Raw genomic sequence first — 15523 nt, 5'->3', positions numbered from 1 at the left:
CAGAGAACAAAGCCATCAACAACTTATCAACTCTACTGTAATATTAGCCTAGTTGGGATCACAGACGGCATAGTGTCGTGATCACAACTATAGCATTCTTTATTGTAATTTGTATACACTCTTAACTTTGATTAAACAGCTGCTGTTATATACCCTCTTCTCCTCCTTTCTCCTGCTGGACCGCTGATCGTCATAACAAAGACCTCAAGTCTTTGTTTAAAGTACTTTTCAGGGCTTTAAAGGAGATTGAATCACAACGCAGAGCAGATTAGATATTAGGTTCTGATACATATCAGAACAATAAGCCAGAAAAGTACTACAAAAGCATTACATGAGGAAGTTGAAGTGCACAAAGTTAGCACAGCAAGGCCATACCGAAAAGGAGGAAACTTCACAAAAGAAAGCCCAATGAGTAGTGAAAGGAAAGTGGACTGTGACCGATGTGGATACAAACATGAACAAGGGAAGTGCCCAGCCTATGGACAGACATGCAGGAAATGTGATAAGAAAAATCACTTTGCAAAAACGTGTCGTGCAAACAGTCAACTCAGAAATAAGAAAATGCATGTTGTGGAACAGAATCATGAGGACAGTGACAGTGAGACAGAGGAAATGTTCGTTGGAACAGTAGAAATTAGAAACATTAAAGAAATTGAAAAGGAAAAAAGGGACCAAGACAGATGGTCTGAAGAGCTGCTAATAAACAAGAAAAGAGTCACATTTCGAATTGACACAGGAGCTGACTGTAACGTCATGTCAGCCAAAACGTTTCACACGTTACATGTTCACGACAAGTTGCATGCATCCAAGTGCAAGTTAGTGACTTATTCAGGCCACAAGATGGAGCCCTTGGGCAAAACATCAGTCACATGTCTGTATAAAGGTAAAACACACAGGATTGACTTTGAAATTATAGAGAAAGATGCTCCAGCGATTCTAGGAAGAGAGACCAGCACAAAGCTGAAAATGGTCAAAAGGCTATATAGCATGGAGAAAGGAGAGAAAGAAGACAAAATGCAGAAAGACTATGAGCATCTCTTCTCTGGACTTGGCTGCTTACCAGGTGAACACAGCATCAAGATAGACCCTGACATAAAGCCAGTGATACACGCACCTAGGAGGATACCAGTTGCTCTGAGGGACAGAGTGATTGAACAGCTTCACAAAATGGAGCAGTCAGATGTAATCATAAGGCAATCTGAGCCAACACAGTGGGTCAACAGCATGGTGACAGTAGTCACGCCCAAGAAGATAAGGATTTGTATGGATCCTAAAGATCTGAACACAGCAATACGAAGAGAACACTATCCACTCCTCACAGTGGAGGAAGTGGTGTCACGCATGCCAAATGCAAAATATTTTTCTGTGTTAGATGCAAACCAAGGATTTTATCAAATAAAACTGGATGAAGAGAGCTCCAAACTGTGCACGTTTAACACACCCATTGGGAGGTACCGTTTCAAGAGGCTTCCCTTTGGCATCTCGTCAGCGAGCGAGGTGTTCCAGAGAGCTGTAGCCCAGATGATTGAGGGGTTAGATGGTGTGGTCAACATCATTGATGATCTGCTGGTGTGGGGGGACACCTTAGAGCAACACGATCAGAGGCTGGTGAAGCTGCTGCAGAGAGCAGATGAGAACGGCCTGAGATTCAATAGAAGCAAGTGCAAGTTCAGGATGACAGAGGTCAAGTACATTGGCCATACACTCAGCGCAGATGGACTAAAGCCTGATGATGAGAAGATAAGAGCCATTGTACAAATACCTCCACCTGCTGACAAGCCAGCATTAATGAGGTTCATGGGAATGATTCAATATCTAGCTAAATTCATTCCTAATCTGTCTGAAATCTCTGCACCTCTAAGGACGCTGTTGCAGGGAGAAACAGAATGGCACTGGGAGGAACCTCAACGTCAGAGCTTTGAAAAGCTGAAGCAGCTGATCACAGGAGCTCCCACTCTGAAATACTATGATGTAAACAAGGCTGTGACGCTGTCTGTGGATGCCAGCTCGGAGGGCATCGGGGCTGTGATACTGCAGGATGAACGACCTGTGGCATACGGCTCAAGGGCGCTCACAGATTGTCAATGCAGGTACGCGCAGATCGAGAAGGAGCTGCTAGCCATAGTGTATGGATGTGAGAAGTTCCATCAATATCTATATGGCAGAGAGGTCAAGGTCGAAAGCGATCACAAGCCTCTAGAAAGCATTTTCAAGAAGCCACTGCATCAGGCTCCCCTGAGACTGCAAAGAATGCTGCTGCGGCTTCAAAGGTACAACATTGCAGTATCATACAAGCCAGGAAAGGAGCTTCACATTGCAGATTCATTGAGCCGTGCTTATCTACGTGAGCAGAAAGAGGATCTTCTGGAAGAGGAACTGCATGTGAACTGGATCACACCACAGTTGCCCATATCAGAGGAAAAGCAGGAGATGTTCAGGAATGCAACTGCACAAGACCCAGTACTGCAGGAACTAAAGAACATGACAATGCACGGATGGCCTAAGGACAGGTCTGCTGTGTCAGATAAGGTGCAGCCGTTTTGGACATTCAGAGAGGAGATCAGTTTTGCCTCAGGTCTACTGTTCAAATCAGAGAAACTCATTGTACCACAGCAACTGAGACCACAGATGCTGGACAAATCAAATCAAATCAAATTTATTTATAAGGCCCGACAACACACGTTAATGTCCCCATGGGCCGTACAGGTCTTCTTTAAACAAGTCAAGAAGAAAACATAACAATAAGTCAAGAACAGAACAAGAACACCATAAGGTCCAAACATTTTTAGATGAATGCAAAAAAAATAAAAAATTAAAGAATGCAAGCACTCCCAGACATACCCCACGCGAAGGTAAGGAAAAACTCACTAAAACCTAACAATAGGGAAAAAAGCTCCACAGGCAGTGTGGAGGAGAGAAACCTTAGAAGGGCCATTCAAGGGGGGATCTCCCTTCTTAGATGTTGGTGATAGTAGTGTTGCAGACGGACAGTTGGTAAGCATGCACTCATGTGTGTAGTGAAACACAGATGAGTGCATGCAATAGCAACTGAACATTTTGAAAGATTAAAGATAAAGCTAATAGCGATAGCGACTGAACATTTTGAAAGATTAAAGATAGAGCTGATAGCGGATCTATTTGAGGCACAGGGGCGGTGCAAAGAGGGTCACGTACTCCCCGTCTTAGTCACGGGACATTCAACACTCCGGTCATTGCTCAGGGACAGCCGGAGACAGGGAGATAGGGGGCGGCGCAGAGAGGGTTGCGAACTCCCCGACATCATCGCGGGACGTCCGGCACTCCGGTCACCACTACGAGACCTCCGGAGACAGGGGGGCACGCAGAGGGGGTCGCAACCTCCCGGCCTTCATCACGGGATGTCCGACACTCCGGTCAGCACTCCAGGACAGCAAGTCATAGGGGGACAGGGAGACGGGACAGGCGTTAGACAGCTCATGTGATTGTAGTGGGCGGACATAGCAATAGATACAAGTGGTAAGCATATATGTGAATGGAGTAGATATATGAAGTAAGCATATTATGTGAATAGAATAGAAGTACTTAACCCAGCAATGAAACCGTGTTGACTGTTAATCTGTTAACAGTCTGTTAATACTGTTAATCAGTTGACAAGACCACGGACAAGATACACGAGTCACACTTGGGAGTGGTCAAATGTAAAGAAAGGGCCAGAGATGTGCTTTATTGGCCAGGCATGTCTGCACAAATTGAACTAGTTGTAGCACAGTGTGCTGTCTGCAATGAGCACAGGAGCAGCAATCAAAAAGAGCCACTGATCTCACATCCACTGCCAAATAGACCATGGGAGAAGGTTGGCACCGACATGTTTCATAGCAAGGGCTCAGAATATCTGCTATGTGTCGACTACTTCTCAAAGTACACAGAGATAATGAGGCTGACCGACACCACCAGTAAGGGTGTTATAACTGCCATGAAGTCCATATTTGCCAGGCACGGGATTCCAGATATTCTGGTCAGTGACAATGCCCCTCAGTACGCCAGTGCATAATTCAAGAGCTTTGCAGAGAGCTGGGAGTTCAGTCATGTCACCTCAAGTCCACACTATGCTCAGTCAAATGGACAGGCAGAAAAAGCTGTGCAAACTGTTAAAAGGATGCTCAAAAAGTCTGGTGACCCTTACATAGCGCTTCTGGAATACAGAAATACACCACTGGAAGGTGTGGGCCTGTCACCTGCCCAGATGCTGATGGGGCGTCGGTTGAAGTCAAAACTGCCAGCGTCCACCTCACTGCTCACCCCTGAAGGTGTACTTAATGTTCACAACAAGTTGAAAGAAAAGCAAGCTAAACAAAAAAGCTACTATGATCGCCACGCTAAACACCTACCTGTGCTGCGTGCTGGAGAGAATGTGAGGATGCAGTCTGGAGACAGTTGGAGGCCAGCTGTAGTTCTGAGGGAGCACGAACAACAACGTTCCTATGTGGTGCGTACACCTGAAGGAAGGATGTTCAGAAGGAACAGGAGACATCTCAGGGAGACTGCTGAGAGAGAGTTTCCATCTGCTGCTAAGGAGCAAGATGGGAATGGGGATATGAACTGTGACAACCCAAGGTTTGTTGATCAGGACAGTTCACATGCACAGACCCCAGCGCACACTCCACAGGGAAGCAGTGACACTACTGACTCTGTCGCACAACCTTTTCGCACTAGATCAGGGAGACTGGTCAAAACTCCAACAAGGTTTAGAGAGTAGGGAAACAAAAAGTGGACTCTGCTCATTTATGTTGCACTGTAACTGATTCATTTAATGTTCACTGGATGACTTTGTGGTTACAAAAACTACAGTTTGTGTTGTTTTAAATGCAGGAGGCACCTTTGGTTGTTTATGTGCCGTATAGGCCCACAGTGCTTAGTTTATTATTTTCTTTCCAAGAACTATTTCTCACTATGTTCTGTGATTATTCAGTTGTTGACAACTTGTTAAAAAAAATATATATATTCTGAAGAATGTGGAACTTAAGAAGGGAGATGTAGTGTATTGAGCTATGCGGGTACCCGTACTGGGAGTAACCCGGATGTGGGACGAGAGAGGGCATTCTGTATATGCATGAAGCTGGAGAAGAGACATTAAATGAGGGAGTCGATGTTAAACTAAATCTGGTCGTCCTGTCAAGTTATTTCATAACACAAGACAAACATCACAGAGTTGATAGCTAGCTAATGTTTTTCAGCATTTTCAGGCTGATTACACTACTAACAATAGGGAAAAGAAAAAAACATTGTATTCTTGACTATTAGTGTTGGTAGCTAGCTAAGTTAGTAGCTAGATAATGTTTGTCTTTTTTTTTTTTTTTTTTTAAACAATGTTTTTATTGTAAATTTTTTCTTTTACACAAACATACATATATACAAACAACACCACATGAAAAAAAAGCCACCCTTCAATCCCCTCCCTTCCCTAATTACAACACAATTGACCTTTCCGCAGACATATTACCATAGAAACAATTATTGTTAATGCTTAATTGTTAATCGTCAAAGGGTAACTATTTTATAAATGGCCTTCCTCAGTGTCCAGTACCAGTGGCGAATCCTTATGGAAGCCAACGGAAGCCATGCCTCCCTATTAAAATATGAATTCACATCAAATATGAAATATGAAGGGAAAAAAAATATATATATAATTTTTTTTTAATATAGTTTACATTCTTTTTCATCTGTGCATCTGTGTTATAATTTTTTATTTTTTTTTAAATGTCTCCCTCTTCTCCTTCTCACTCCCTCTAACACACTGTCAGACTCACTATGCTCACTGCAGCAGGAGAAGAGGCAGGGGGTAGGTCTCTTTCTCCAGGCTTCCAGCATGTGATTCATTGGATTGGATGGATTGTCCAAATCCGATCCTAGCCAATCAGATTCGAGCTGACTGCCACACCCTAAAAGTTTAAAACGGGGCTGTGAGGAAAACACATTTCACATTTTCCCCCCTGGAGGCGGGGCAGGTCAGAACACGTCTGAAGTACGTCATCCCCTCGCGGGATTGATTGAAAATGTTATTAACAGAGCAGGCACGTTCGAAGCAGAGCACATCACTGACTGTGGATATTATGATTTAACAAATCTATCTGGCAAGAGGAGGACCACATTATTGACCAGGTAAGCACTGAGCAGCCTGACTAAGGACTAACTAACGTTATCAGGCAAGCTTGTAGACCCTTTCATACCCTAACGTTCTCACTTTATATGTATATGTTGTGTCTGTCCACTATGTTTGTTAATTTGTTATCTCCCCCCCCCCTTATGTAAAGCGACCTTGGGTCCTCTGAAAGGCGCTATATAAAACGAAGTATTATTATTATTATTATTATTATTATTATTATTATTATTATTATTATTATTATTATTATTATTATTATTATTATTTCATGACTGCAATGCAAGCCAGGGGCTGGAATACGCAGTCACCTATTCCTCGTAGTATCCAGGTTAATGTGCACCATCAAGCACTGCTTAAAAGCTAGCAGTGGGTCCAAAATATATCGGATATAAATGTCAAAGGTACCCAGCGTTCCATTAGGGTTTCACACACAGATGCGGCAGGGTTTGAAAGCTTGGCGTTGCTAATAAACATTTTAAATCATTTTTATAAACGAGTAAAACTGAGGCTGAAATGACTGCTTCCTCATTTTACAGTAGGAGCGCTCTGATGGCTGGGCGCGCCGCGCAACAGACACGTGAATGAATGAATGAATGAATGAATGAAAACTTTATTTAACAGATTGCAGAATGGGTACAATACAGTACGGCTCAATACACACCATTGTTAAGGTGATGCAGACCAGAGAAATACGTTTGTCTTGTCTTGTTTGTCTAGACTCTAGACGTCATATTCTCTCCCGGCCGTATGTATATTTCTCTCCCACCCACCCACCCCCTCCTAATGTACAGTCTCCTCCCCATCATATACTCTGTCAGGATCTATGGGTAACAGTACAGTATATTTGAATATCGTATATGTCACAAATGTAACCATACTAAATACCTGTATGTCATGTATGTCCCTATGCCATAAATGTCATGATGTCTAGTATGTCATAAATGTCACTATGAATTGAAAATGGGGGACCCTGATGTAAACAAGACAAACGTCTTTCTCTGGTCTGCATCCCCTTATACAATTGTGTGTATTGAGCCGTACTGTATTGTACCCATTCTGCAATCTGTTAAATAAATAAAAAGAAAGTTTGACTGGCCGCCGAGCCATACTGTAGTGTACATGGTGACTGCTTGACTTAAAATAAAAAAAAATAAAAAAAAAGATATTAATAAAAATATTTAATAATTATTTTTTTATAAATTTTTTTTGGCTTCCCCTGTTATTTTTACCCACGCGACGCCACTGTCCAGTACCGTCCCCCAGCTATGTGGATTCATATCTACAGGTTCCACGTCTCCGACTCTCAATGTCCAAGATTCCTCAACCACCTAATAATGTGGCAGTCGGTGTGGCATTTGGCCCCAGGCCACTCAGTGGTAGGAGCCCATCCTTAAAATGTCCCAAGATCCTGAGGTAGAACACTGCTGCTTTTCAGTACCTGATTAGAAATATAAAACCTTCAGAGGTGTTCCATAGACTCACATGAACTGTGTAAAATTGCCCACCCTGTGAAAGGAACAGCAAAATAGCTTTCCTTTAAATTACCTATAAGAAATCACGGAAATATCAGCACAAAAATTAAAATTAAAAGTAAACCAATATAAAAATACAATACAAGATACACTTGTACTTGTATAACATAAAATGAATAAAAAAAAAATCTCTACCTCCATCCACTTTTCTTCTTTATTTATTTTTTTTTCTTCCCCTAAACCTTTCTCCCATTTTCCCTTTCCTCTCCCTTACCTTTCATGTTTCCTATCCCTCTCCTTTAGATTCTTACATTCTCCAGGAAGTGTATAAACGATGTCCATGTCCTTTCAAACTTCTCTGTTTTTCCCTTCTGTATGTATGTTAGTTTCTCCATTGCTAAGTTTTCTGACACTTCCTTTAACCACTGTTTAGCTCCTGGTCTCTGTATCTCCTTCCAGTTCAAAGCTATCACTCTCTTGGCCTGTAACAAACAAAAATTAATCAATTTCCTCTTTCTAATATAAGCTGGGAACTTCTCCGGGTATAAGTGTAGTATACATAACTTAGGATCGGTCAGGATTTCTATCTCTGTCATCTCCGATATGAGTTCCAATATCTCCTTCCAATATTCCTGTATCTTCTCACATTCCCACATACAGTGGTATAGGGTCCCTATCTCTACCCCACACCTAGTACATTCATCCGGGATCACAGGATAAAACTTGTGTAATTTCTCTGGTGTCATATATACTCTATGTATCCACTTATATTGTAGGAGTTTACATCTGGTATTGATTGAAAGTGTCTGTGACATCTCACATGCTTGTTCCCAGTCCTCTTCTGCTATTTCTACCCCCATGTCCCTCTCCCATGCCCGCAAACTGCTCAAAGAGCTCTCATCCGATCCTGATAACAACACATCATAAAACTTGGATAATTGTCCTCTTCCCACCATATTGTTCCTCGTAAGTCTTTCTATTATGGATGTGGGTGGTTCCTCTGTGCCCCCGTTCTTTGAGACTACGTAGCTCCTGATTTGAAAGTATTTAAATCTATGTGATCTTGGGATTTCAAATGTGCTCACTATCTGTTCGAAGGTCATCAATTCTCCCTCTAAGTATACGTTTTTAATCTTACCCAAACCTCTTTCTGCCCAATTTTTTAATCCCCCATCATTCCTTCCCGGTTTAAATTCCTCATTCCCCCAGATTGGTGTATACCCCGATAACTTATCTCTTCTACCTAAGTGTAAGTGTGCCTTGTGCCAGATCCTTACTGTATTCTGGAGGAACAGGTTCTTTGTATTTTTTATCAACAAGTTACTCTGTCGTGAATATATATATGCGTCTAGTGTTATCTTTGTCTCTTCTTTTTCTATCTCCATCCAAGCCGGTATATCTGCATGTGGAAAGTAGAACATTGCTGTCCTGAGTTGTGCCGCCCAGTAATAAAGCCTCATATCTGGAAGTCTAAGCCCTCCTCTGTCATACGGGAGGTAAAGGAGTGTCAGTCTCAACCTGGGTTTTTTATTGTTCCATATGAAACGTGTGAACATCGTTTTCAATCTCCGAAAGAAAGTTTCCGGTAAGGGCATTGGGATTGATTGGAATAGGTAAAGGAATTTAGGAAATATAGTCATTTTAATAATATTCACTCTGCCTATCATTGATATTGGTAATTTGCTCCATCTTTCAAGGCTATTTTCTACATCTGTCATTATTGGATCGTAATTACTCTGTACTAAGTCTTTAATCTCCGGGGTTATCTTTATCCCCAAATATGTAAACCCCTTGGGGGAGCTCGCAAACTGCGTGTGCACCGCCGCTTTTTCCCTTTCTCTTTTATTAAGTAACATAAGTGCGCTTTTATTTTGATTCGTTTTATATCCTGAAAATACTCCAAATTTCTCGAGTATTTCGTTCGCATTTCTAATTGAGGTATCCAATTTTGTTAAGTATAGTATTATATCGTCCGCGAAAAGCGATAGGCGATGCTCCATTCCCCCTATTCTCATCCCTGTGATTCCCAGGTCCTGCCTAATCGTCATTGCTAATGGTTCGATTGCGAATAAAAATAGCAACGGAGAAATCGGACATCCCTGTCTGGTAGATCTCTGTAGTTTAAACGGTGTCGATATTTGGTTGTTTGTAGTTATTTCGACCATTGGGTCTGTGTATAGAATCCTGATCCATTTTATATATCCTTCCCCAAACCCAAACCTTTTAAGTGTTTCAAACAGATATCCCCACTCAATCCTGTCAAATGCCTTTTCGGCGTCTAATGACAGAACTGCGTGGTCTTTTTCGTTTTATCTTAGTGTGAAGAACATTTAGTAATCTCCTAATGTTATGAAATCCCTGTCTTCCCAATACAAATCCGTTCTGGTCATTTTTTATCAGATGTGGAATCGACTTCTCTATGCGTCTAGCTAGTGCCTTACATAAAATCTTCGTATCACAGGACATGAGGGACACAGGACGATATGAAGTTGTGTCTGAGGGTGGCTTTCCCGGTTTCTTAAGTACCAAAATCATCGCCGATCTTAAGGATGGAGGCAAAGTCCCCTCCTCATATGCTTCATTGAACATTTCCAGTAGGTGGGGTAGCAGTTTCCCTGCGAATCTCTTGTATATTTCTGTTGGTATCCCATCTGGGCCCGCCACCTTCCCGCTATTCATAACCGTAAGCGCCTCGTTTAATTCTTCTATTGTTAGCTTTTGGTCAAACTGTTTCTGTTCCTCCTCCATTGTTTTTGGGAATTCTAACTTGTCCAGGAATTCATTTTGTTGTTCTGTGTCCTTTGGGTATTCTGATTTATATAATTTTTCATAATATTCTTTAAAGGCGTTATTTATTTCTATTGGGTCATTCGTTTCCACCCCATTCCCCAGTTTGATCGTATTTATCATCCTTTCCGTTTGTGCCTTTCTAATTCTCCATGCCAGTATCTTGCCTGCTTTTTCCCCTTGGTCGTAGTACGACTGTTTTAGCCACTGTAAGTCCGATGTTATCTTTGTAGTGGATAGATGCTTGTACTGGGCCTTTAATACCCGTAGTTCTCTCTGTTTTGCTGGGTCTTCTCCCCTATATAGCTGTTCTTCCACTTCTTTTACCCGTCTTTCTATGTCCTCCATTTGCTTATAGTGTTCCTTAGACTTATGTTTAGTATAGCTTATCATCTCTCCCCTTATATACGCCTTAAATGCCTCCCATCTCATCGTTGCACTTGTCTGGTCCGTATTTATGGAGAAGTATATGTCTATTTTTTCATCTATAAAAGTCATACATTTCGGGTTGTTGAGCCACTTGGTTTGGAGTCTGAATCTAGGGGGTGCCTTCGCTATTTCCGGCATGTTCATAGTTAACGTCATTGGAGAATGGTCAGACAGTAATCTACTGTCATATTCACTTCCTGTAAATTTAGATACCAAGCTTGTCGATAATAAAAAATAGTCTATTCTCGAGAACGATGGCCTACTTAGTAATTTTGAAGCGCACGAATATTCCCTCTTGTCTGGGTTTAGCTTTCTCCATACCTCAACCAAGTCGAGGTCTTTCATAAACGTATCCATCACTTTCCTTGTTCTTCCGTGGGAGGTATCTATTCCCCCTGACTTATCTATTTCCGGTCTCCTCACGCAGTTAAAGTCTCCCCCCATGATGAACTGGCCCGTGAGAGTTGCCATTTTCATAAACAGTTCTTGAAAAAACAGCGGGTCATCATTGTTTGGTCCATATACATTTACTAGGTTCACCTGCGTGGAGACTATAGTACCGCTTAATATTATAAATCTCCCTCCCGGGTCTACAATTTTATTTCTTAAAGTAAATGGTATCGACTTGTCTATTAGTAGCATTACTCCTCTAGCTTGTGAGTTGAATGGCACAGAGTATACCTGTCCCTTCCACCTATTCTCGACCCTCTTGAGATCTTCCCCAGTGCTGTGTGTTTCCTGTAAATAAACTATTTTTGCTCCTGATCGTTTTATCTTCCCTAGAATCTGTTTTAGCTTAATAATGTGGCTCATCCCCCTCACGTTCCAGCTCATATATTTTATTTCGTTCCTACTCATCCTTATGTCCTATGTTTCCCATTCTCTTCTTGCCCTCCTCCCCCCTCTCTCCTCTATGTTTTGTGATGTGGTGATCCAGCCGAAGTGTCCTGTAATAATAAATAAAAAAAGAGAAAAAACACAAGTACCCCCAAACCCCACATATAAAGCTAACGTCCCCCCCTATTGGGCACGGACCTCTGACCCTCCTCTTTTCCGACTTCCTGCAGGTCCTTTCCTGCTTCCTTTTGACAGGATGCATCTTACCTGCCTTTCTCCCTTTCCTACCGCTCTTCCCTCCTAGTATGCTCTAACCACATGCTCCCTTTTTCTCATTTCTGCTATTTAAAGTCCAACTTGACTAAACTATCTTCAACTTGATCCTGTATCCCTACTCCCCCCCCCCTTCCTCCTCTCGTAACCCTCTCGAGGAACCCTCTATTTCAGCCTCTAAACTCCTGGATCTCTATCACCTTAAACATTGAAACATTGAAACAAAACCATTGAAACAAAACCAAATCTGCCACCAACCGGGCATCGACCATATCCAATACCTGTTAAGAAAGGGGATATGACCTACGAAAACCTCTAAGCTATACCCTTTACCCGTTAAGAAGGGGGGTATCTTTTGTAGAGTTAAATCAGAACTTGCAGTACCTCTATGTATTATACCCTTCCCCTTCCTCCCCAAATCCTAACTATCCACTCCTCCTCACGCCTATGTTGGGTCCTTGACCTCTCCGTAATGTCCCTATATAACTATCCCGTTTACCTGTCTGTGTGTGTCCAGTACCTATACTGAACGGTAGAGGTCGCCAGACCTTATACCTTATACATTTTTCCCTCTCTATTAGTTTCCCCTATCTAAACCAAAAATTGCAGTGCCTTTATGAAATATACATTTTCCCGTCCTTCCCCATTCCTATCTAACCACTCCTCCTTCTGTCTATGTTTGGCTCTCGGTCTCTCCATAGTGCCCTTAACTAACTATAACTACTAGGGATGCCCCGATCACGTTTTTTGCCACCGATACCGATCACCGATCGTCGTGAGCCATATCGGCCGATACCGATCCGATACCGATCGTTTTTGATTAAAAAGAAATTAAAAATTATTTTATATACATTTTTTTTTTAATAAAATATATATATTATATAATTAGACTTGTACTTGTATTATCTGCGAGACATCGCCACCACGCAACAAGTCAAAATGCTCGCTATCTGCAAACAGCTCCACTGTCTGTGTGTACTCTAGTAGCATCCAGCTCCAAAAAGGATTCTCCGGCGCTGCAGCGGGACCCTATTGGTAACGTTATGCTTTGGTCATTTCACATTCAGCAAGCCCTCAGCTCGAATACGCATTCAATCAATGTTATAAGACATTGATATCAGGAGCTATCTGTAACTACTGCTAGCCGGCTAGATGACGTTAAGACAACTATTTAGTTCAATCGGACATTTCGTTTTGAACTGTGAACTAACGTCAGCTAACGCAAGCTAACGCAAGCTAACGGAGATATCAACATGGACTACTAGACTTCCTGGGGCATTTGTTGATATCCGGAGCTATCAGTAGCTAGCCGGCTAAATACCGTTTGACAATGCCTACTAAAAGTGAATAGTTGACTGGGTAATTTTGTTTAAACAGTAACGATAGCTAGGTAGCTAACGTTAGCTCAGGTCGAATGCACTATCTAGACTCAGCAGAGGAGGTCCGCCTCCTCTGTGTTTACAAACTCTACACGGGTACGGGCGGGGCTAGGGAGGAGGAGCAGTTTGCAGGTCCTGTGCGTCTGAGACAAGCGAGTGAGATATCCACTTGATCAGTTTCCGCGATCGGCGAATATGACTAATTATCGGAATTCCCTGATCGCATATTTATACTGATTATCGGCCGATAACGATCGGTGGCCGATCGATCGGGGCATCCCTAATAACTACTTAACTATAACTGCACATTCCACATATTGAAAAATAGAAATTTCCCCTTTTCCATAGTATATACCATTCTCCCCTTCCCCCCCCTTCCCACTTTTAAGTTGGGTCCTTGAACCTCTTATTCCTACATAAAGCCCCTATATATATCTTATATTCATATCAATTATCCGGCAAGAAGGGGGGCCTGCAATATATATACAAGCCTTTTCCCTTGCATTTCAAGAATGGGGGTATTTCTCCTAGAGAATTCAATCAGAAATTACAATCCATAGTGTCTCCATATCTGTACAGCCTATATATTGAACCATTGAAATTGCCCGATTTTATAGATTATTTCCCTTCCCCCCCTCCCCTCCCTTCTATATACCCTTCTTAGCTACCTGTGTCATCCACCGGTCTCTCCTGTTGCTCTTCTTCTGATCCTTGCCCCGCAAGTGTCTGTCTCAGGTCGCTTTCACATATAGTTTTGGTGGACTCGTGCGATTCTGGTGGTGAAGTTGCAACATTGTTGCATTCTTCATTTGGTTCGCCTGCGTTCACATAGCAATCTGTCAGGCGCACCGAACTTTCTGAACAATGTCACGCGGTCGAAAAGGGCGCTCGTCTATTGGACAGTGGAAATGTGTGTGTGGCTGCGAGCCCGTGTGTGCGCGTGCGCGTGTGTGTGTGTGTCTGTGTGTGGACTGCGAGCCCTCCAGATCAGCGGAGGCGAGTTTTGACGTGGCATTGATCCATTGATCCAATGCCGTGCGCCTCGGTAATAATATAATAAGCCGCGTTTTTTCTTCCTTTTTCCCAAGATGCACAGTTAGATAGATAGATAGATAGATAGATAGATAGATAGATAGATAGATAGATAGATAGATAGATAGATAGATAGATAGATAGATAGATAGATAGATAGATAGATAGATAGATAGATAGATAGATAGATAGATAGATAGATAGATAGATAGATAGATAGATAGATAGATAGATAGATAGATAGATAGATAGATAGATAGATAGATAGATAGATAGATAGATAGATAGATAGATAGATAGATAGATAGATAGATAGATAGATAGATAGATAGATAGATAGATAGATAGATAGATAGATAGATAGATAGATAGATAGATAGATAGATAGATAGATAGATAGATAGATAGATAGATAGATAGATAGATAGATAGATAGATAGATAGATAGATAGATAGATAGATAGATAGATAGATAGATAGATAGATAGATAGATAGATAGATAGATAGATAGATAGATAGATAGATAGATAGATAGATAGATAGATAGATAGATAGATAGATAGATAGATAGATAGATAGATAGATAGATAGATAGATAGATAGATAGATAGATAGATAGATAGATAGATAGATAGATAGATAGATAGATAGATAGATAGATAGATAGATAGATAGATAGATAGATAGATAGATAGATAGATAGATAGATAGATAGATAGATAGATAGATAGATAGATAGATAGATAGATAGATAGATAGATAGATAGATAGATAGATAGATAGATAGATAGATAGATGCAGTGTGCTTGTTTTGCAGTGAATGCTGCGAGCAGTGGTAATAATAAGCACTTCCTATATTTGGTTTGCGTTTGGTCCGATGAAGCGAACCGAGACCTATGTTTTTGGTCGGACCAGAGTTCGTGTGTTTGGTCCGCGGACCGAGTTCGACGCGCATTCACACAAACCCGAAAAACTGGACTATCGAATTCTGGTCCGATAGTCCGGACCAAACAGCCCCTGTGTGAAAGCGACCTCAGTCGCGTTGGGTCTGTCCCCACCATCATACCACAGGCTCGTCGTGCTTGTTCCGGAGTATCACACAAAGTAGTAACGTGTATTCTCAATGTTTCTTTGTATAGCTATATGATCGTTCTCTAGTGTATAGTGGAATAGC

The sequence above is a fragment of the Notolepis coatsorum genome (assembly GCF_963971535.1).
Source record: "Notolepis coatsorum genome assembly, chromosome: 13".
In the NCBI taxonomy this organism is placed as follows: domain Eukaryota; kingdom Metazoa; phylum Chordata; class Actinopteri; order Aulopiformes; family Paralepididae; genus Notolepis; species Notolepis coatsorum.
This window is presented reverse-complemented; position numbering follows the sequence as displayed.